Source organism: Balaenoptera acutorostrata, chromosome 1 (genome assembly GCF_949987535.1).
Source record: "Balaenoptera acutorostrata chromosome 1, mBalAcu1.1, whole genome shotgun sequence".
NCBI classification, from domain to species: Eukaryota; Metazoa; Chordata; class Mammalia; order Artiodactyla; family Balaenopteridae; genus Balaenoptera; species Balaenoptera acutorostrata.
Window position 1 is genome coordinate 171,296,212 of NC_080064.1, and position 24,345 is coordinate 171,320,556.

Here is a 24,345-nt window from a genome sequence, read left to right on the forward strand (position 1 = left end):
TTAAAATTCATAATTAGTACGTCTCAGATTTTGGATAATGCAGCCTAACAGTGTGAATTCTAACAAAATGCCACACCCAAGGCACACCATTTCACTGGATAAGAGTATGAAATCTGGCCACAGGTGGGTATCTAGAAATAAAAAGCCGAAGCAAAGCAACAGAACCGTGAAAAGATAGAGGAAGAGTAATGTACAAGTGAGGGGGAGTACCAGACAAAGAAGAAGATGAAGAAGTAGCAGATGAGCCACACGGGCTGGTTAGAAAACAACTCAGCAGGAAGTGCACGTTTGGCATCTCAACACCCATCCATCCCACATCCCCACATTTGTAGGGGACTGGTTAAGCTTCACTTAGCAGCCAGAGTCAGTAATGCATCAGCTAGATGGATGTCTCCTTTCTTTTAATGACATTTGCCTAGCATATAAACATTAAAATTTGCATTAAGGGGAAAAGAGTGACTCAAAAGCCACTTTAATGCGGCTTTTCTATATTTCTGCAAAATGCCTTTAAAATATCTGCTCTTTAAATGGCTGCATTATTTTCCATAGGTGATAAGGAGAAAACGGTCCTGCCCCTGTTCTCATACACACACACACACACACACACACACAATAGAATAGCCATTTTTAAAACCAATTGACTTATAGAAAATAAAAACCCAGAAAATATCACTCTATCATCAAGATACTATAAAACCAAATTTTCTCTTTAATCTGTTAAATTCCCATCATGGCAAAAACAATGTATGAAATTGCTCCCCGCAACCCAATTCATGAAATGTTTAACTAAACAAAGGAAAACACTTTACAAAGGACTAAAGGCATTACTCTCCTTATGTAATCACCCTAGAAGTTATTTTGTTCAAAATGATCAAAGACATGTCAAAAACAACATGGAATCCCACAAAGGAGTTAATTCATTATGTTTGATTGATTCTAGATGTCTTTTGTGCAACATGGAAGCACTAAAAGAGCACAAAAAATACTGCTTACAGGGCTGCGTACACAGCCCCAACTCCAAGTACCCTGCAGGCCAGGGCTGAAAACCCAGCAGCTTTTCCTTGAATTGATAGGTAATGGGCTCTCTGTTGGGACTGCCCCTCCCAAGTCAGGTGAAAAAGTTCTGCCTCGGAACAAAATTCCACAAAAGCAGCCTAAAACTCAGTATTTTCTGGGAGAAAAGTGAGATTTTTTTGCAGTCCTATCTATCAGTGGAGATTATTTAGTTTTAAAGGAAGACCTGCTATTTTGTGTTTCTATTTTGTTTTGTTTTGTTATTTAATGAGGATATACTATTAAGTTTGAATTGCAAATTAAAATCCAAGAACTTACATTTAACAAAAGTATATACTGTCTCCTATGTGCAAGCAGACTCCAAGCTCATTTCAGTCTCAGAACAACCCTAAGCAATGGGAACTGTTTTCCCTCCTTTTACACATGAGGAAACTGAGTCACCAAGAAGTGAGGTGACTTGCCCAACATCCACAGCCTGTTCAGTGGTGGGCCTGGGCTTAGAATCCAGGCAGGAAGCTCCAGAAACTGCATGTTTTTAACCACTATCCACCACATGCTCTATTGGTAATTTTAAAATCTTTTTAAAAGCTCATTTAGTCTTGCTATAATAACCTGGGGAGATTTCTAAGGCACATTAGCCTGAAAAAGCTGCTAGCAGAGACTTTGACTCTTAGATACTACACTGTCACTCACAAGTTAGAGTGGGAAAATCTGCTGCGGGGCTTTGTGACCTGGGACTCTGGAGACCTGGAATGGAGTCCAGGACCAGCTCAGATGCTGGCTTCCTGGGGAAACCCAGAGAGGTACGGCAGCATGCTGATGAAAGCACGGGCTCCAGCATTAGACAACCTTGCATTTCTAGACTGGCGATGGGACACATTAGCTAAGTGACTGTGGGTAAGTCACATAACCTCTTGGAGTCTCAGTTTCCCCCTCTAAAAAATAGAAGACAAGAATATTCTCTCAATAGAATTGATCCGATGCTTAAATTAGTCAATGCCTCTCTGCTGCAGATTCTTTAATTACAAAACTGCAGTGTTGTGTTAGAGATCACAAAGTCCCATCTACCAAACAGATACTGTGATTCCATAATACTATGACTACAAGACAGTTGATTATAATACTGTACTCTATTTATATAGTGCTTATGCTTTTCAGACATTTTCACACCTATGATCTGATTTGATACTCATTACTAATCTGCATAGTATTCAATCCCTATTTTATGGATGAGGAAATTGAGCCTGAGAGAGTTTAAAAAGACATAATAAGTCATGGAAATGTAAGTAGTCTGATAATGTAAGCAAAATGACTGGTGAAAAAGTCAATAAACTCAGAAATCAGAAATAGACTACAGATGGGAAATAAGCAGAAAGCTATCAGGGGGCCCCTCTGGCTCTCCAAGTAGGAGATAAATATCATGATGTTTAAAAGGCTAACATCACAGAAATGCCACCCTCCACTCCCCTATCCGCTTAAAAATCCTTCAAAGGCTCCCTTCTCACAGTGAAGAATAAATTTCAAACATTTTTACATGATTCAAGAGAAAGACTCTTCCAGATCTAACTTCTGAGAGTCCCACCTCCTCTTAATATGTAGGAAGCCACAAAAACATTACTCCCACCCTAACAATGAGAAAAAGAGTCAGATAATCAACAAAGCCATAATTATTCTTGAGCCAGAGACCTAAGGTTGGAAGATAACCAGGTGAACTAAATTCCAAAAGGCAGAGTGTCCCTCTGAGGAGAGGCAGAAACACTTGAATTGTTTTATCTTTAGCAGAGCATGGAAAAGAGAAATGGCCACTATAAAAGGAGGGAAGAGGAAAGCAGGCAATGTGCTAATCGGTGCTTAGAGTGTAGGCTAGAGTGATAGTCTAGAATTCCTGGGACCCCCATACACGAGAGGACAAGAAGAGTTTGCACTTATTCTTAAGCACTTTTCCACAGGTTTCCTTCCACTGGATGCTCACGAGAAAGACTGGGAGCAGGAGAGGAGACGTGCACCCCAACCGGGCAGGGCGCAGGCAAAAACCCTGCCCACACGGTAGACGCTATGTTTTCATAGGAAGCAAAAGCCTCAAGCTTCTGGGGAAGGGGCAAGAAATCTTCCCAGGAAAAGGTTCAGTGCCTCTGGGGAAACGTTAGATGCAAAAGCTCTCTTCCCCTGGGAGGGGTGGAACCCTCTTGCACGTGGCCCTAGGAATAGGTAAACTTTCATTGAGGAATAGGTCAAAGCAAAATCCATCATTGCTGTGATGGTAGACATTTGAAATCCAGCTCTCTGGGGAAAAGGAAGTTCTGAATTGTAGTGTCTGCCCATTTCTGTGATGTAAATACTTCTACTGTGGCCAAGTTAAAACTATCAAGATGATGTTAAATGACTCACACATTTATAAAAATTTAATAATCAGCTCCAGCACGCAACTGCATCTGACCCTGAAGAGGCAGCAGGAAATCCCATCCCCATGCCCAATCCCATGCTCATCATAAACCACACGGAGAGTCAAATGGAAAAACCAGAGATAAAAAACAACAATTAACAAAAAAAACCCAGCATCAACTATAAAGAATTTCTTTGTTGGGCCTGTCAACAGACTGAATTCAACACAGGGAGGGAAAATCATTAAATTTGAGATTGGCCAATAGAAATTATCCAAGCTAAATACAAAGAAGATAGAAAGGAGTTAAGGTGGGGGGCAGAGGGGGTAGTGTGGGGAGAGAAGAGACTAGAACAGTACATCTAAGAGCTGTGGGACAACATCAAATGATCTAACCAATGTATAACTGGAATCCCAGAAGGAGGAGAGAAAGAAAGCGAATGGGAAGATCTAACTCCTGCATACTACCTCTTCCTCATCTACTGTCAATCTCCCTTTATATTTTAAAGCCACAGTAAAGTTCTTGAAGAGACCATGTCCTCCTTGACTCCCAGGACCTTCAAACATGTATTCCTTTTTCTCTGTTAAGAGTACTTCTACTTCTCAGGTATTATTTCTCTAAGGAAATGTACACTGGGTTTCTAAACCCAGGTCGGGTGCCAGTCTGGTATGCCCCAGAGCATCCCGATTCACTCTCATCCTATCAGATTATACCCCTGTGATTACTGTGTGCTCCTGAGCAGAAATGAAAGCTCCTTAAGGGTAGAGATCATCACTTTTTGGACTTACATTGGATGTATGGAAGAAATTTTTAGGGATCTTAAGCATGGAAATACATTTTTTTTCTCTAATATAAAAACAGAAATTTACCTGCTCTGTCTTTTTAGCAAAAGCTCTGTCCAAAGAGTGATGTTCAATGCTCATAACCTCTTGTGGTTCTTTGTACATTTCTAACATGTGTCTAGCACCTATTTTTAATTGAATATTTTTAATAATCCAGACTTAACTGAAGAAAAATAAAAATAATAAACAGTATAAAAATATTGAAACTGGTCCATTATAGATGGTTTTATAGAATACTTGTCTCCAAAAAGGCATTAGCTATTTCCTAGTACTTTATGTTCATAGAGTTTTTTCTTTTCTAATGTTTAAATGTTATAAAATTTTCCCTCCCAGGAATAGAAATTAAAATCTGATAGCCTTTTTTTATTTTTTCTGTTTCTAAATAAAAACCTAATAGGTAAAATTGGGGATTTAAAAAGAGTGCTCCTCACTCCCAGTTATGCTGAAAATATGATTTTTAAAACAACTAGGTAAATGTATCCCTCTTGAAATTTTATTTGGGGCTCATATTAAAAACTTTCACACATACAAACAAACACACACATACATTCATATACTCACAAACACTTAGAATATCATAGGCATATCCCAAGTATTGTCCAAAATGTTGTTCCATAAATCACTTGTTGAAAACTCGGAAGGCATTTACCCTTAGAAATAACATTATGTAAACATGGTATTTTGTTTCACAGACTAGTTCACAAGAGCCTATTTAACCCAAAATATAAATAAACTACCTTCTAGAATATTAGCCTCTCAAGTTCCTGTTGCATGTCCAAAATCTAGAACAGAACCTAGTATACGTTAAGGGGTTGGTAAGTATGTTGAATGAAGGATGCTGAATAAATAATAGTGTGAAACATTTGTTGCAGACTAAGTCCGTACCAGACACTGTTTTCTAAAGAGTTTTCAAGGGTAATTTTAGGCCATTATCACAACCTTATAAGGTAGCATTTTTCAGATAATGAAAGTGAGAAACTGAGGAAATAAGGAAGATTAAATTTATGATTTAAGGAATTTGCTCTTGACCTGACATCTAGGAAGAGAGCCTCCTTCTAGGGTGCATGTTCTTAACTACTATACATACTGTGAAAATTAGTAAAAAGAAATCTCATTTAAAATGGTGTTGGGTTTTTTGATACTTAAAGCGTGTGTTTCCTTATTTATTTCATTTTGGATGATCTGTCCATTGGTGAAAGTGGGGTGTTGAAGTCCCCTACTATTATTGTGTTACTGTCGATTTCCCCTTTTATGGCTGTTAGCATTTGCCTTATGTATTGAAGTGCTCCTATGTTGGGTGCATAAATATTTACAATTGTTAATATCTTCTTCTTGGATTGATCCCTTGATCATTATGTAGTATGCTTCTTCGTCTCTTGTAATAGTCTTTATTTTAAAGTCTATTTTGTCTGATATGAGAATTGCTACTCCAGCTTTCTTTTGATTTCCGTTTGCATGGAGTATCTTTTTCCATCCCTTCACTTTCAGTCTGTATGTGCGCCTAGGTCTGAAGTGGGTCTCTTGTAGACAGCATATATAGGGGTCTTGTTTTTGTATCCATTCAGCCAGTGTGTGTCTTTTGGTTGGAGCATTTAATCCATTTACATTTAAGGTAATTATAGATATGTATGTTCCTATTACCATTTTCTTAATTGTTTTGGGTTTGTTTTTGCAGGTCTTTTCCTTCTCTTGTGTTTCCTGCCTAGAGGAATTCCTTTAGCATTTGTCGTAAAGCTGGTTTGGTGGTGCTGAATTCTCTTAACTGTTGCTTGTCTGTAAAGGTTTTAATTTTTCCGTCGAATCTGAATGAGATCCTTGCTGAGTAGAGTAATCTTGGTTGTAGGTTTTTCACTTTCAACACTTTAAATATGCCCTGCCACTCCCTTCTGGCTTGCAGAGTTTCTGCTGAAAACAAACAACCCAATCCAAAAATGGGCAGAAGACCTAAATAGACATTTCCCCAAAGAAGATATACAGATTTCCAACAAACACATGAAAGGATGATCAGCATCACTAACCATTAGAGAAATGCAAATCAAAACTACAATGAGGTATCACCTCACTGGTCAGAATGGCCATCATCAAAAAATCTACAAACAATACATGCTGGAGAGGGTGTGGAGAAAAGGGAACCCTCTTCCACTGTTGGTGGGAATGTAAATTGATACAGCCACTATGGAGAACAGTATGGAGGTTCCTTAAAAAACTAAAAACAGAACTACCATATGATCCAGCAATCTCACCACTGGGCATATACCCTGAGAAAACCATAATTCAAAAAGAGACATGTACCACAATGTTCACTGCAGCACTATTTACAATAGCTAGGACATGGAAGCAACCTAAATGTCCATCGACAGATGAATGGATAAAGAAAATGTGGCACATATATACGATGGAATATTAGACATAAAAGGAAACAAAATTGAGTTATTTGTAGTGAGGTGGATGGACCTAGAGTCTGTCACACAGAGTGAAGTAAGTCAGAAAGAGAAAAACAAATACAGTATGCTAACACATATATATATGGAATCCAAAAAAAAAAAAAAAAAAAAGGTTCTGATGAACCTAGGGGCAGGACAGGAATAAAGATGCAGACGTAGAGAATGGACTTGAGGACACGGGGAGGGGCGAAGCGTAATCTGGGACGAAGTGAGAGAGTGGCATGGACATATATACACTACCAAATGTAAAATAGTTGGCTAGTGGGAAGCAGCTGCACAGCGCAGGGAGATCAGCTCGGTGCTTTGTGACCACCTAGAGGAGTGGGATAGGGAGGTTGGTAGGGAGACACAAGAGGGAGGAGATATGGGGATATACGTATACATATAGTTGATTCACTTTGTTATACAGCAGAAACTAACACAACATTGTAAAGCGATTATACTCCAATAAAGATGTTAAAAAAAAAAAATGGAGTTGGGAGGCCAGCAGGGGAACTCTCAGGCCCTACCACTCCATGTCAATCGCAGACCCATGAAGAAAAGACATACTTTGTATCTCCAACAGGTAGAAGGTTACTCCTTTACTACCCAGCAAGAGGAAGGAAAAAAAAAAAAAAAAAAAAACCTCCTTGCCAGGCGACAGCCCAATTAGAGGCTGTCACAACTCAGCCAATGAAAAGCCACTACTTTGAATTCCCAGTTTCCTCCAGTGAACTCTTTGTTTAATAACAGGCCTGCCCAAGTCCTTCTCTAGAAAAGCACATTCCTCTCCTTTGTCATTTGGACTTGCCTGTGGATCGCCACAGATTAGATGTCCTGAATTGCAATTCTTTTCTGTTCCCGAATTAACCTATTTTGCTGGTAAAATAACTGGCTGTTTTATTGCTTTAGGTCAACAATATTTTCTCTCTACTTTCAGTTTTAGGTCTTAAAAGCATATAACCAGAACCTGAAGGTCGTTTAAAGAATGTTAAGCTCCATAAGGGCAGGGCTGTCTGCTTGTCCAGTGATTTACCCAAGCACATCACTGCTATGTATAATAGGCACTCAATAAATATTTGATGAAGAAGTGAAAGGGAGTCTTTTTCCTTTTCCTGGGTATTGGGCTTATTCTAGGAATAAGTGTGAATTATATTAAAATGTCTGACATTTTCCTCATTCTCTTTTGTTGGGTATATTTCCCATTTAATTTTCTCCCAGGTGATCAGTTATGATACTGTCTGCCTTGTTCCAGCTATATAACTTATTCACTCTCAGATCAAAATCTAACTCCTAAAGCTAGAACTTCCTCTGTTACTGGGAGGGAGGAAAGCAATCTGATTTCAGGTCTTCCCAATACAATGTAATTGAAAATGCCTTCCAGTCCTCTTAGGGCTTTGCCAATAATGCGTAGAATAATTGGATTTTAAAGAAATTGCTTACTGACCCCAACTGACTTATATATTTGGTACAATTTTGGGGGAAAGGGTCAAGTTTTCTAAGCTGTTTCTGGTTTTTGCAGCTTCCTCTTTTCCTCTGCACAATACTCTCAGATTGTTTGTCTTTAGACCCCTTAGGGGAGGCTGCCTACCTAATCCATGGTCCAGCAAAATGAAAGCTAGTGATAACCAAGAAACATTTCAAAATAGAGTTGAAATGAGCTTCTTTCCTAGCAACATATGGATTATATACCAGTTTCTACAATTTGATATTAGAAAATAATGGCATATAAATCTAAAATAACACAGCAATTATGCTAATTTACTTTTAAAAGTATGTTGTCAGTTATTTAGAAACACAGGTTCCCAAGTAGCTCATCACCAAAGGAGTACCTCTCTAAAGAAAACTGGTGGTGGTGATGGACAGACAGGAGGTGAGGATTATACATACATTTGCTTTAGCAAAAGAGATGCTGGATGGTTCACTTCTGAATTACAATTCATACAGGACTTGAAACATAGTTATTGAGAAAATAATACACTGCTGATGTAAATATGTGGTATTGCACTACTGGAGGTCAGCAAAACAACTCACAACAAATGAGATTAATTATCGTGAAGTTAAAGTGAGAGCATTTTATAGTTAAAACTAATAATATCAGTATTTGAACCAAGATGACCTCAGTGCAACACTAATAATGCAATATGAACTAAATGTCCTTCCCCCAAATCATCAGAAGTTAAACTACTGGCGCTTGTGCAATATCACAGGAGTTCTGCAAGGTGTAGAGGCCAGTGAAATACTGCACTGGCATTCTCATTAAGTTGTTTTGACTTATAAAACCCAAATTTCAGTACTTTTAAAACATTCACTTAATAGATTTAAAAACTGCCCACAAGAACTGCAGAAATGACCTATAATTTTGGGTCACTTTTTTGGCCATCAGTACCCAGGGAGCTTTGGTCTATATTTTGATTACTCTTCTTAATGAGGAATAATGATCAACTCAAGAAATTTCCTCAGGAATAGGGAAAGTTTATCAACAAACTTTTGGTTTGTGCAAAACGGAGAGAATAGGAGATAAAACAACAACAACAACAAAAAACCCTCCAGGCAACCAACTCCTACCCAGGCTGCCAAGGGTGGCTGGTCCCCCAGGACATCCTTCCTTTTTGCCTCTGGGGTTTCAGGATGCACCTGAGCAGCCAGAAGACACCTCCCGCGAGAGGGCAGGTGGTGTCACAGCTGCTCTGGACTCTGGGCTCATAGTGCCTTGACCAGCCCAAATAGAGAGGGAGCTTGCAACCATGGGAGTGAGGCAGAGGTGAAGACACTTCTTTGTATCCCCTGGCCGAGTACAGTGACTGGTACAAAATAGTTGCCTAATAAATATAGAACAAACAAATTCAGGCCTCAGCTTACTTTACCAGCACCATATCCATAAACCTGCATTCATCAGCTCATATGCTCTTCAACCACAGCTGTAGCAATGTAGGAAGTAACTCTTTCCAGTCCAAGATTAATTCCTGCTCAGTGCTTGGTGTCCCAACCCTCTTCTACTCTCAGGACACGTAACATTGCCTCTATGTCTACCTCAGCTTCTCCAGATTTATTTCGATTCTAAAAATCCCCTTCACAGAAATACATAGTTTTACGAAACCCCTTAGAAATTTATTAAATTATTTCATTATTTTATATAATATGATTAAGAGGGGAATTTTAAGTAAAAACATTTTATTTGAAATAAGTATATATTTAAGGATTATAATATAAAATTTATTTTAAAAGTTCTTGAACCTAAAACTACTCTAAAAAACAAAGTCTATTAAAAAATATGATGAGTATCTGCAAAGCCTCTAAGCACCTCTCCATAAGACACTTAATAATTTCTCTTGAGCAGAGGGACCTGGCAGATCGCACCTTGACCTAGTGGTCCAAGTCCACACCACCAGTGACAGGACAAACTGACAGCATGTACCCCTCAACACAATGCACCAAGAAGGACACTTGGGATTCCTGCCCCAAATATACAGCCTCAATCTAATCATGAGGAAACATCAGACAAACCCACACTGAGGACCATTATGTAAAACAATCGAGCGGTTCTCATCAAAACTGTCAACTCTGGGAATTCCCTGGAGGTCCAGTGGTTGGGACTCCATGCTTTTACTGCCAAGGGCCCCAGTTCGATCCCTGGTCAGGGAACTAGGATCCCACAAGCCACATGGCGTGGCCAAAAAAAAAGAAAGAGAAAAAAAAAAAGTTTTTTTAAGTGTCAAGTTTGTGGATGATGGGGAAATACTGAGGAACTGTCACAAATCGGTTTTCTCCACTCAAGGGAAATTATTAAGGGTCTAAAGACCACTAAAGAGACATGAGAACTAAATGCAGCATAGGATCTTAAACCAGAATTAGAATATTAGGGGAAAAACCGGTGAAATCCCCATAGGGTCTAGAGATTAGTTTCTAGTATTGCATCAATACTAATTTTCTGGGTCAGATAACTGTATTGTGGTTTTGTAAGAGGCTGACATTGTGGGCAAACGGACGAAGGGTATATAGGCACTCTCAATTATTTTTGCATCTTATTATAAGTCTAAAATTACTTCAAAATAAAAAACTAAATAGATGTAATTTTCCTAGGTAACAAATGACAGCTATTCATTTCATAAATTAAATTCTTACTGAATTAATTATGTAAGAAAAAAGGCAAAACTGGCCAATAACGTTTTTAAAAACTGTGCTCTAAAATGTAGATTTGAAATTAAATCCACGTATAGAACAAAAACATATAAAATAGCTTCATGATTTTTTTTTGAATTCTTACTTTTTAATGTAAAATTCCACTGTTACTTTTATAGATTCCTCATTTTGTTATTGACTATTTTTTAGGGCAATTAAAGATTCAGAGCGAAACTGAGGGGAAGATACAGACACTTCTCACACACATTTGCCACACGTTCATAGCCTCCCCCATTAAGCAACACCCTCCACCAGAGCGGGACATTTGTTACAACTGACGAACCTACACTGGCGCATCATCATCCCCCAACGTCCACAGTTTACATTAGGGTTCACTCTTGGTGCTGTACATTCCATGGGTTTGGAGCAATGTATAATGACATGTATCCATTTATAGTATCATACAGAGAAGTTTCACCGCCCTACGAAAAACCTCTGTGCTTCACCTATTCACCCAACCCCTAACCCCTGGCAACCGCTGATCTTTTCCTTGTCCCCATATTTTTGCCTTTCTGAGAATATCACATAGTTGGAAATCATACAGTATATAATTCTTTCAGATGTGCTTCTTTCACTTAGTAACATGCATTTAAGTTTCCTCCAGGTCTTTCCATGACCTGATAGCTCGTTTCCTTTTAGTGCTGAAGAATATTCCATTGTCTGGATGTACCACACTTTATTTATCCATTCACCTACTGAAGGGCATCTTGGTTTCTTCCAAGTCTTGGCAATTCTGAATAAAGTTGCTGTAGACATCCATGTGCAGGTTTTGTGGTGGACGTAACTTTTAAACTCCCTTCGGTAAATACCAAGGAGCACCATTGCTGGATTGTATGTTTGGTTTTACAAGAAACTGCCAAACTGTCTTCCAAAGTGACTGTACCATTTTGCATTCCTACCAGCAATGAATTAAAGTTCCTTTTGCTACAAAGACTTGTCAGCATTTGGTGGTGTCAGTGTTCCAGATTTTTGCCATTCAAATAGGTGGGTAGTGGTATCTCATTGCCATTTTAACTTGCATTTCCCTGATGACATATGACATGGAGGATTTTTCATATGCTTATTTGCCATCTGTATCTCTTCTTTGGTATCTGTCAAGGTCTTTTGTCCAGTTTTTAATTGGGTTGTTTGTTTTCTTGTTCTTGAACTTTAAGTGTTCTTTGTATATTTTGGGTAACAGTCCTTTATCAGATATGTCTTTTGCAAATATTTTCTCTTAGTTTGTGGCTTGTCTTCTCATTCTCTTGACATTGTCTTTCTCAAAGCAGAAGTTGTGAATTTTAATGAAGTCCATCTTACCAATTATTTCTTTCATGGATCACGCTTTTGATATATCTAGAAGATCATCACCATTCCCAAGTTCATCAAGGTTATCTTCTAGGAGTTTTATAATTTTGCATTTTATATTTAGGTCTGTGATCCATATTGAATTAATCTCATGTAAGGTGTAACATCTGTGTCTATGTCTACATTCATTTTTCTCTATGTGGATGTCCAGTTGTTCCAGCATTATATTTTGAAAGGACTGTCTTTGCTCCACTGTACTGCCTTTGCTACTTTGTCAAAGATTGGTTGACTATGTTTATGTGGGTCTATTTCTGGGCCCTCTATTCTGTTTCATAGATATATTTGTTTGTTCTTTCTTAAATACTACACTGTCTTAATTGCTGTAGGTTTATAGTAAGTTGGAAGTCAGGTAGTATCCAGTCCTCCAACGTTGTTCTTCATTATATTGAAATTGTTTTGGCTATTTTGGGTCTTTTGCCTCCCCATACAGAAACTTTAGAAGCAGTTTGTCCCCATCCACAAAATACCTTGCTGGGATTTTGATTGCACTTGTATTAATATACAGATCAAGTTGGGAAGAACTGATATCTTGATGATATTGAGTCTCCTTTTTTTTTTTTTTTTCTTTTTCCTCCACTCTTTTTTAGATCCTATTCCCACAGAGGTCATTACAGAGTATTGAAGAGAGTTCCCTGTGCTATTCAGTAGGTTCTTATTTGTTATCTATTTTATATATAGTAGTGTGTACATGTCAATCCCAATCTCCCAATTTATCCCTCTCCCCACTTTCTCCTGTGGTAACCACAAGTTTGTTTTCTATATCTGTGACTTTATTTCTGTTTTGTAGATAAGTTCATTTGTACCATTTCTTTAGATTCCACATATAAGTGATATCATATGATATCTGTCTTTCTCTGTCTGACTTACTTCACTCAGTATGACAAGCTCTAGGTCCATCCATGTCACTGCAAATGGCATTATTTCATTTTTTATGGCTGAGTAATATTCCATTGTATATATGTACCACATATTCTTTATCCATTCCTCCATCAATGGACATTTAGGCTGCTTCCATATCCTGGCTGTTGTAAATAGTGCTGCAATGAACATTAGGGTGCATGTATCCTTTTTAATTATGGTTTTCACTGGATATATGCCCAGGAGTGGGATTGGTGGATCATATGGTAGCTCTATTTTTAGTTTTTTTAATGAATCTCCATGCTTTTCTCCATAGTGGCTGTATCAATTTACATTCCCACCAAGAGTATAGGAAGGTTCCCTTTTCTCCACACCCTCTCCAGCATTTATTATTTGTAGATTTTTTGATGATGGTCTTTCTAACTGGTGTGAGGTGATACCTCATTGTAGTTTTGATTTGCATTTCTCTAATAATTAGTGATGCTGAGCATCTTTTCATGTGCCTCTTGGCCATCTGTATGTCTTCTTTGGAGAAATGTCTATTTAGATCTTCTCCCCATTTTTTGGGTTGGGTTGTTTGTTTTTTTGATATAGAGCTGCAGAAGCTGTTTGTATATTTTGGAGATTAATCCCTTGTTGGTTGCTTCATTTGCAAATACTTTCTCCCATTCTGTGGGTTGTCTTTTTGTTTTGTTTATGGTTTCCTTTGCTGTGCAAAAGCTTTTAAGTTTAATTAGGTTCCATTTGTTTATTTTTGTTTTTATTTCCACTACTCTAGGAGGTAGATCAAAAAAGATCTTGCTGTGATTTATGTCAGAGAGTGTTCTGCCTATGTTTTCCTCTAAGAGTTTTATAGTATCCGGTCCTACATTTAGATCTTTAATCCATTTTTGAGTTTATTTTTGTGTACGGTGTTAGGTAGCATTTTAATTTCATTCTTTACAGGTAGCTGTCCAATTTTCCCAGCGCCACATACTGAAGAGACTGTCTGTTCTCCATTGTATATTCTTGCCTCCTTTGTCATAGATTAGGTGACCATAGGCATGTGGATTTATCTCTAGACTTTCTATCCTTTTCCATTGATCTATATTTGTTTTTTTTGTGCCAGTACCATAGTGTTTGATGACTGTAACTTTGTAGTATAGTCTGAAGTCAAGGAGTCTGATTTCTCCAGCTCTGTTTTTCTTTCTCAAGATTGCCTTGGCTATACAGCGTCTTTTGTGTTTGCATACAAATTGTACAATTTTCTGTTCTGATTGTGAAAAATGCTATGGGTAATTTGATAGGGATTGCATTGAATCTGTAGATTACTTTGGGTAGTATAGTCATTTTGACAATATTGATTCTTCCAATCCAAGAACAAGGTATGGCTCTCCATCTGTTTGTGTCATCTTTGATTTATTTCATCAGTATCTTATAGTTTTCTGAGTACAGGTCTTTTGCCTCCTTAGGTAGGTTTATACTTAGGTATTTTATTCTTCTTGATGTGATGGTAAATGGGATTGTTTCCTTAATTTCTCTTTCTGATCTTTCATTGTTAGTGTATAGGAATGCAAGAGATTTCTGTGTATTTATTTTGTATCCTGCAAATTTACCAAATTCATTGATGAGCTCTAATAGTTTTCTAGTAGCATATTTAGGATTTTCTATGTATCATGTCATCTGCAAACAGTGACAGTTTTACTTCTTTTCCAATTTGAATTCCTTTTATCTCTTTTTCTTCTCTGATTGCCATGGCTAGGACTTCCAAAACTATGTTGAATGAAAATGGCTAGAGTGGACATCCTTGTCTTCTTCCTGATCTTAGAGGAAATGCTTTCAATTTTTCACTGTCGAGAATGATGTTTGCTGTGGGTTTGTCGTATATGGCCTTTATTATGTTGATGTAGGTTCCCTCTATGCCCTCTATGCCCTATGATAAAAACTTCTGGAGAGTTTTTATCATAAATGGGTGTTGAATTTTGTCAAAAGCTTTTTCTGCATCTATTGAGATGATCATATGGTTTTTATTCTTCAGTTTGTTAATGTGGTGTATCACATTGATTGATTTGCAGATATTGAAAAATCCTTGCATCCCTGGGATAAATTCCACTTGATCATGGTGTATGATCCTTTTAATGTGTTGTGGGATTCGGTTTGCTAGTATTTTGTTGAGGATTTTTACATCTATATTTATCAATGATATTGGCCTGTAGTTTTCTTTTTTTGTGATATCTTTGTCTGGTTTTGGTATCATGGTGATGGTGGCCTTGCAGAATGAGCTTGGGAGTGTTCCTCCCTCTGCAATTTTTGGGAAGAGTTTGAGAAGGATAGGTGTTAACTCTTCTCTAAATGTTTGATAGAATTCACCTGTGAAGCCATCTGGACTTTTGTTTGTTGGAAGATTTTTAATCAGTTTCAATTTCAGTACATGTGATTGTTCTGTTCATATTTTCTATTTCTTCCTTGTTCAGTCTTGGAAGGCTATACCTTTCTAGGAATTTGTCCATTTCTTCTTGGTTGTCCATTTTATTGGCATATAGTTGCTTGTAGTAGTCTCTTATGATCCTTTGTATTTCTGTTGTGTCCATTGTAACTGATCCTTTTTCATTTCTAATTTTATTGATTTGAGTCCTCTCCCTTTTTTTCTTTATGAGTCTGGCTAAAGAGTTATCAATTTTGTTTATCTTCTCAAAGAACCAACTCTTAGTTTCATCCATCTTTGCTATTGTTTTCTTCACCTCTGTTTCATTTATTTCTGCTGTGATCTTTATGATTTCTTCTACTAACTTTAGGTTTTGTTTGTTTTTCTATCTCTAGTTGCTTTAGGTGTAAGGTTAGGTTGTTTACTTGAGATTTTTCTTGTTTCCTGAGGTAAGATTGTATTGCTGTAAACTTCCCTCTTAGAACTGCTTTTGCTGCATCCCAGAGGTTTTGGATTGTGGTGTTTTTATTGTCATTTGTCCCTAGGTATTTTTTGATTTCCTCTTTGATTTCTTCAGTGATCCTTTGGTTATTTAGTAACATATTATTTAGTCTCCATGTGTTTGTGTTTTTTACAGTTTTTTTCCTGTAATTGATTTCTAATCTCATAGTCTGTAGTTGGAAAAGATGCTTGATATGATTTCAATTTTCTTAAATTTACAGCGGCTTGATTTTTGGCCCAACATGTAATCTATCCTAGAGAATGTTCTGGGTGTACTTGAGAAGAAAGTGTATTCTGCTGCTTTCAGGTGGAATGTCCTATAGATATCAGTTAAGTCTATCTGGTCTAATGTGCCACTTAAGGCTTGTGTTTCCTTATTAATTTTCTGTCTGGATGATCTGTCCATTGGTGTAAGTGGGGTGTTAAAATCCCCAACTATTATTGTGTTATCGTCAATTTCCCCTTTGATGGATGTTAGCATTTGGCTTATAAATTTAGGTGCTCCTACGTTTGGTGCATATAATTTACAATTTTTGTACCTTCTTGGATTGATCCCTTGATCATTATGTACTGTCCTTTCTTATCTCTTATAACAGTCTTTATTTTAAAGTCTATTTTGTCTGATATGAGTATTGCGACTTCAGCTTTCTTTTGATTTCCATTTGCATGGAATATCTTTTTCCATCTCTTCACTTTCAGTCTGTATGTGTCCCTAGGTCTGAAGTGGGTCTCTGTAGACAGCATATCCATTCAGCCAGTCTATGTCTTTTGGATGGAGCATTTAATCCATTTGCATTTAAGGTAATTATCAATATGTATATTCCTACTGCCATTTTCTTAACTTTTTGGATTTTATTTTTTCTTCCCTTACTCTTTTGTTGCCTTCTCTTGTGGTTTGATGATCATCCTTAGTGTTGTGTTTGGGTTGCTTTTTCTTTCTTGTTTGTGTATCTATTGTAGTTTTTGGGTTTGCTATTCCCATGAGGTTTTAATTTAGCAGTCTATATATGTACAAGGTTGTTTTAATTTGCTAGTCTCTTTCCCGCCTACGAACGTTCCTTTAGCATTTGTTGTAAAGCTGATTTCATGGTGCTGAATTCTCTTAGTTTTTGCTTGTCTGTAAAGCTTTGGTTTTCTCCGTCGAATCTGAATGAGAGCCTTGCTGGGTAGAGTATTCTTGGTTGTAGGTTTTTCCCTTTCATCACTTGAAATATATCAAGCAGAGTTTCTGCTGAAAAATCCGCTGATAATAATAATCAGGATTCCCTCATATGTTATTTGTTGCTTTTCCCTTGTTGCTTTTAACATTTTTTCTTTGTCTTTAATTTTTGCCAGTTTGATTAATATGTGTCTTGGCATGTTCCTCCTTGGGTTCATCCAGTGTGGGATTTTCTGTGCTTCCTGGACTTAGAGTGAGTGTTTCCTTTCTCATGTTAGGGAAGTTTCTGGCTAAAATATCTTCAATTATTTTCTCAGGCTCTTTCTCTTTCTCTTCTCCTTCTGGTACCCCTGTAATGAGAATGTTGGTGTGTTTATTATTATCCCGGAGATCTCTGAGACTGTCCTCATTTCTTTTCATTCCTTTTTCTTTATTCTGTTCTGTGGCAGTGATTTCCACCACTATGTCTTCCACCTCACTTATTCGTTCTTCTGCCTCAGTTATTCTGCTGTGGATTCCTTCTACTGCATTTTTCATTTCAGTTATTGTATTGTTCATCTGTTTGTTTGTACTTTAAATCTTCTAGCTCCTTGTTAAACATTTCTTGTATCTTCTTGATCTATCCCTCCACTCTTTTTCCAAGATTTTGGATCATCTTTACTATCATTACTCTGAATTCTTTTTCAGGTAGATTGCCTATCTCCTCTTCATTTAGTTGTTCTTGTGGGTTTTTATCTTGTTCCTTCTTTTGTAACATATTTCTCTGTCATCTCATTTTGTCTAACTTTCTGTGTTTGTGGTGTCCTTTCCACAGGCTGCAGGACTGTAGTTCTCTTGCTTCTGGTGTCTGCTCCCTGGTGGGTGAGTTTGGTCCAGGGGCTTGTGCAGCCTTCCTGGTGGAAGGGACTGGTGCCTGCCCTCTCGTGGGTGCAGCTGGGTCTTGTCCCTCTGATGGGCAGGGCCATGTCAAGGGGTGTGTTTTGAGGTGGATGTGAGCTCAGTAGGACTTTAGGCAGCCTGTCTTCTGATGGGTGGGGCTGTATTCCTATCTTGGTGGTTGTTTGGCCTGAGGTTTTCCAGCTTTGGAGCCACAGGTTGTTGGGTGGGGCTGGGTCTTGGTGCCAAAATATGGACCTCCGGAAGATCTCACTCCAATCAATATTCCCTGGGGCTTCTGCCACCAGTGTTCTTGCCCTCGTGGTGAGTGATAGTCGACCTTCACCTCCCCAGGACACCCTCTAAGACCCCTAGGTAGGTGTAGCCCAGGTTGCTATTGAGGTACTGCTTTGTGCCGGGTCCCAGTGCATGTGAGACCTTGTGTGTGCCATCCAAGCGTTTAGTCTCTGTTTCTCCTGCCCTATGGAGTTCCTGCACTCAAACCCTGCTGGCCTTCATGGCTAAATGGTCTGGGGGTTCTTCTACCCAATTCCAGACCCTCAGACTGTCTTGGAGGGCTATTTTATGTGGGAATGTCCCTATGTAGCCTGCATGGGTTTAATATTTTTTGGTGCGAGGGTTGTTTTTAATATAGATGTTTGCCACCCCTTAATCAGTGTATGCTGGCCGTTATCCCCTTTATAGGAGGTGTGACTGATGTTGTGGTGAACAGAGCCAGCACTGGATATTGAGCAGGGCCTCCCCTTTGCTCTGTGGTTGTCACCACCCTGTCAGACATGGGGTCTGCTCCCTAGTTGTTGGAGTAGAGGCCCTCAGATCTGTTTCTTAGCTGTGTTTCTGATCTGTGGTGTGAGGTAGTAGGATTGGAGTACTCCCACTGGGAGGGAAGCCTCTGAGTATTCCTCCTCTGGACCTGTTCAGCTGTGGCTGTGCTCTGTTATGTCACTTTTCACCTGTTGTGCGAGCTCTTTTACACTGTTGTTGGCACTGCTCTAGGCCCCACCTTAACTGTGGGTATGCCGGCAGTTGGCCCTCGTGTCTCTCAGATATTGTTTTCACCAGACCACCAGCATAGATCCACTTAAGTCAGGTCCCAGGATTGTAGTAATCATGGATTGGACCTACTGTGGGTGCTACGGGGGCAGCTCTGACTCTAGTCTGGCCCAACCCCCATGCGTATGTGCCGACAAAATCTACAGCTGCTAAAGCTAGGCCCATCTTGGTTGCAGGAGCACTGGCTGTTCATTCAGATGTTCTGTAGGCACTGAGTTTACAAAGCCAGTTGCAGCATTGTCAATTCATGGTTTGCACAGCTGTGTGGAGAGGTTTCAGCTTTTCTTTCTTAGTTGCATGGCCCCTAGGGCTCAGTTGTGGTTTCAGCCCCACCTCTGCTTGTGGGCCACCCATAGGAGTCTGCTCTCAAGGCTGCCCTGGAGCACAGGAGTCCACTCCGGCAAGGGGGGGTTGTGGCAGCAGCACGGTGGCTGGGGTCACAGGAGCCCTGGCAGCAACAGGCATGAGGGGGAGCTGGCGGCCGCAGGCACAAGAGAGTCGGCCCCAATGGGGGCCCTTCCTAATACCCAGCCACAGGCGTGGGCGAGCCAGCCCTATTGTTGATGAGGCACGTGGGGAAGCTGGCCCTGGTGGTGACAAGGCATGTGAGGGAGCCAGCCATCGTGGGCACAGGAGAGCTGGCCCTTGGGGGGAGGGGGGCCTCCTAGCACCCAGCCACAGGCAGGATAGAGTAGGCCCCAGAGGGGTCCCCCTAGTGCCTGGCTGCCAGCGTGATAGAACCGGCCCTGGTGGGGGCCCCTCCTAGTGCCCAGCCCCCTGAACAAGAGGCTAGCCCTGGCAGGGGCCCCTCCTTGCACCCGGCTGCTGGCTCAAGAGGGCTGGCCCCAGCAGAGGCCCTTCCTAGTGCCCAGGGAGGAAGGGGTGGCACATGGGGAGAGAGCCTGCAATGGCAGCTCTGCCCCTTACACATCGCTTTGCTTCTATGGCAGTCTGGGTTTCCTCCACAGGCATTCCTGGTTGCAGTGTCCTCACCCCCATCCCCTCAGGCTGTCTCCTTATAGCCAACAGCAGTCCTCTACCCAGCTTTGCTCTCCAAACTCCACATTCCAGCACGCAGCCCCCATCCTCACCGGGGACACGTCTACAGCTGGGGCACACAGGGCTGTGGCACGAACCGTCCGTGTAGGTCTCACTCTGTCCTGCCTGCCACAGAACAGTTGCTGCACTCTCTTCCGATAGCCCCGAAGCTCCCCTTCTGTCCCAACTGATCTACCCACCAGTGAGGGGGCTTCCTCAGATGCAGGAACCTCTCCTCTCCTCAAGCTCCACCCCAGGGCTGCCGTTCCCATCCTGCTTCCTCTCCTCTTCTTTCCCCCTTCTTCTTTCTTTCATCCTACCTGGTTATGGGGGATCTTTCTTGTCCTTTTTGGTGTCCAAGGTCCTCTGCCAATGTTCAGCCAGTGCTCTGTGAGAACTGTTCCATTTGTAGATGTATTCTTGATGCATTTGTGGGGAGAGGTGAACTCCACGTCCTCCTACTCCTCCACCCTCTTGACCTCCTTTGAAACTGAGTCTTCTTATCCATTAACCTGAATATCTCTCTAATTATTAGTTCTTCTTTGATTTCATTCATCAGAGTTTTATAGTTTTCCTCATCTAGATCTTGTACATAATTTGTTAGATTTATACCAAAACTTTTCATTTTAGGGGGGCTAATGTAAATGGTATTGTGTTTTTAATTTCAAATTCCACTTGTTCATTGCTGGTATATAGGAAAGCAAATAACTTTCAGATATTAACCTTGTACCTTGCCACCTTGCCATAATTGCTTTTTAGTTCCAAGAATTTTTTGTCAATTCTTTCAGATTTTCTACATAGATGATCAGGTCATCTTGCAATCAAGAAAGGTTTTTTTTTCTCTTCCCTCCCAGTCTTTATACCTTTTATTTCCATTTCTTGTCTTATTGCATTACTTCCAGTATGATGTTGAAAAGGATGGGTAAAAGGGAATATCCTTGACTTACACCTGATCAATGGGGAAAGCTTTGAGTTTCTCACCATTAAGTATAATGTTAGCTGTAGGGTTTTTTTTTAAGATATTTTTTATCAAGTTGAGAAAGTTCCCCTCTATTTCTAGTTTACTGAGAGTTTTTTAAAATCATAAATGTGTTTGGATTTTGTCAAAAGCTTTTTCTGCATCTATTAATGTGATCATGTGATTTTTCTTTTTTAGCTTATTGATGTGATAGATTACAGTTAATTTTCAAATACTGAACCAGCCTTGCATACTTAGAATAAATCCTACTCAACTGTGGTGTGTAATTCTTTTTAAATGCTGTTGGATTCTATTTGCCAATATTTTGTTTCTTCAAGCACTTCTCGGAAAATAATGAATAGTCCTCCAAAATTTAATGTTGAATTAGATAAAAATCAATACTTTACTTCTTATTTTTAACACTAGTTTTCAAGGAATAAAATTTCTTATTTTTAACACTAGTTTTCAAGGAATAAAATTTCTATTAGAAAAATACAGCTTACAGATTTGGTAAAGATCATTGTGAGGTAGTTTATAAAAGAATTACCAATTCTAAACTAATAATTAGTTTGTTACATTTCAATCAGCAGCTTCATGTCATCATTCAATGGTTTTTAAAATTATTTATTTATTTATTATTATTATCTTTTTTTTTTTTTTTTTTTTTTGGCTGTGTTGGGTCTTTGTTGCTGTACGTGGGCTTTCCTCTAGTTGCGGTGAGCCAGGGCTGCTCTTCATTGCGGTGCATGGGCTTCTCTTGTTGTGGAGCACGGGCTCTAGGCACACGGGCTTCAGTAGTTGTGGTACACGGGCTCAGTGCTCATGGGCTCTAGAGTGCAGGCTCAGTAGTTGTGGCGCATGAGCTTAGTTGCTCCACAGCATGTGGGATCTTCCCAGACCAGGGATCAAACCCGTGTCTCCTGCATTGGCAGGCAGATTCTTAACCACTGCGCCACCAGGGAAGTCCCCATTCAATGGTTTTTATGTATATAATTTAAACAATACACTACCATAAGAAATTTTTTAAAATGTGAGAGTATATAACCAAAAAAACCACCAGGATTCCTGGGGGTTGGTGACATAATAATCACATGAGAACACATGAGTGCGTTCAGCCCATTTCTACTAGCTCTAGGGCTTGCTCCCTCTGTATACACTGTGGAGTTCTCACGTGGTTCTACTTTCTAGGGAGAAATATATGAATCAATACTTATTTTAAAATATAACTAGAAAGAAATACCATTGCTATCTTTAGCCTGAATTCCCTGGTCTGCCTTTCTGGACACCAGGGGTTCCAAACTACCAGCTGGAAAATGTAAACTTTCCTGACTTTATCACTTTAATAATCTTGACAATCAGAATTTAATAAATTCACATCTACTGCAACTCAAAAAATTCTCTTTTTCAAAATGCCCCTCCCAATACATCTACCCACCACCAGTTGGTTGGTCTGTCTCTTGCTTTCTCTGGCTTCCCTCTTTACTGTGCACCCAAATCTTATGAAAAAGTGGTTTAAATTTGCTATTTCAATTTTTCAACTCACACTAAGTTTTCAATCCATATTATATGATTTCTGTACCTACTCTTCCAGTACAAATATTTTTGTTAACATAACCAGTGTTGTCCATGTCACTAAGTCCAATGGATACTTTTCACTCTTATTTAATCACTCAGCAGCATCTGGTAGATCACCTCCTCTTTCCTGAAGTATTTCCATCTGTAGGCATGCATGATAACAAGCCTTTCAAGTTTCTACTTATTTCTCAGGTTACCTTACCTTTAAAACTTTTGATGTTCTTTAGGATTCAGTAAGCCCATCTTCCTTCTCACTTTATTTCTCTAGGTGACCTCATTTACTCCCAAGGTTTCAAATATCCTCTGTAAGCCAGTGGTGATTTCTATCTCCAGCCCAGGGACTCCTGAGCTTAGTCTCTTGTGTCCACATGCTTATTCAACATACCCATTTGTACAATGCTCTTGAACATTAAATTCAACAGGGTCGAAACCTAACACTTGGTCTTATCCCAAACCCAGGCCATCTCGACCACAGACCTGCTTATTTTGTGTATTTTCTATTCCACTAAGTACTACCACTGTGTATGTATTGCTCATGTCATAAATATGGATATGCCCTCTTCCCTACCCAACATAGCCAATCAGTCATTAAGTCCTGTTGATTTCACCTCCTATATATTTCACCAATTTGTTTACTTCTAGCATCATTATTATCAGTTCAATCTAAGCCATCATCATCACTTGACTAACTGCTCTAGTAGCTCCCTAACTGGTCTTGTGTAAACACCATGGCTCTGCTCCAATCCATTATCTACTCTGGAGCTGGAATGCTATTTTTAAAATGCAAGTTTGATCACATAACTCTCCTGTGTTTTAAAAAAAATCTTTTAATATCTTCCTTTTAGTAAAAGGATGAAGTGAAAGGTCTACAATAAAAACTTAAAGGCCTTGTCTTTATCCGGCCCTCACCTGCCTCTCCAACCTCATCACATGCTATTCTTTCCATTATTCTTCATGTTAAACACAGTTTCTTTCCTTCTTTAAAAGTCCTACCTCAGGACCTTCAATTTACAGTTTTCTTTTCTCTAGAAGAGGAGCTGGCAAACTTTTTTAGGAGAGGGCGAGATAGTAAATAGTTTAGGCTTTGTGAGCCAATAGGTCAGTCTCTGACTCACCTACTCAACTCTGACATTGTAGGGTGAAAGGAGCCACAGATGACATGTAAATAAATGAGCATGACTATGTTCCTGAGCCATACAAAATGGGCTTGGGCTGGGGTACAATTTGCCAGCTCCTGCCCTAGGACTAGTAATCCCTATATTGCCACTCACAGATTCATTTCAAGTGTCATTTTTTCATTGAAACTTTTTCTGATCAGGGTAAGTCACCTTATTAAATGTGCTTATACCACAAAGTATATTTCGCTTTCATATAACTAATCATTACTGCAATTAATTAGATATTTGTGAAATCCTCTTGTCAATATCCATCTTCCCTATAAGGCTGTAAACTCCATTAGACTAGGAATTATATTTACTTTGCTATTTTATTCCCAGCATGTGGTGGAGAACATGACACATGGTAGCAATCAATAAATATTTGTTGAATGAATGAACGATTAATTTACTATCTGACCTTCAGTTGGCAACTTTATCTTTCTGAGCCTTAGTTCTCCACCTGGAAAGGAAGATGATAATAACAACTACTTCCCAGGTTTGTTTCAGGTAAGAAAACATGCGTGAGGTGAATTTTGTGAACTCTAAAACAATATAC

General features: G+C 39.3%; 1 protein-coding gene across 3 annotated transcripts in view; it reads right to left on the reverse strand.

The window, feature by feature from the left end:
• The window catches only part of SDCCAG8 (SHH signaling and ciliogenesis regulator SDCCAG8), a 261,877-nt gene that overhangs the window by 55,534 nt on the left and 181,998 nt on the right, over positions 1–24,345 (reverse strand). The window lies entirely within an intron of this gene.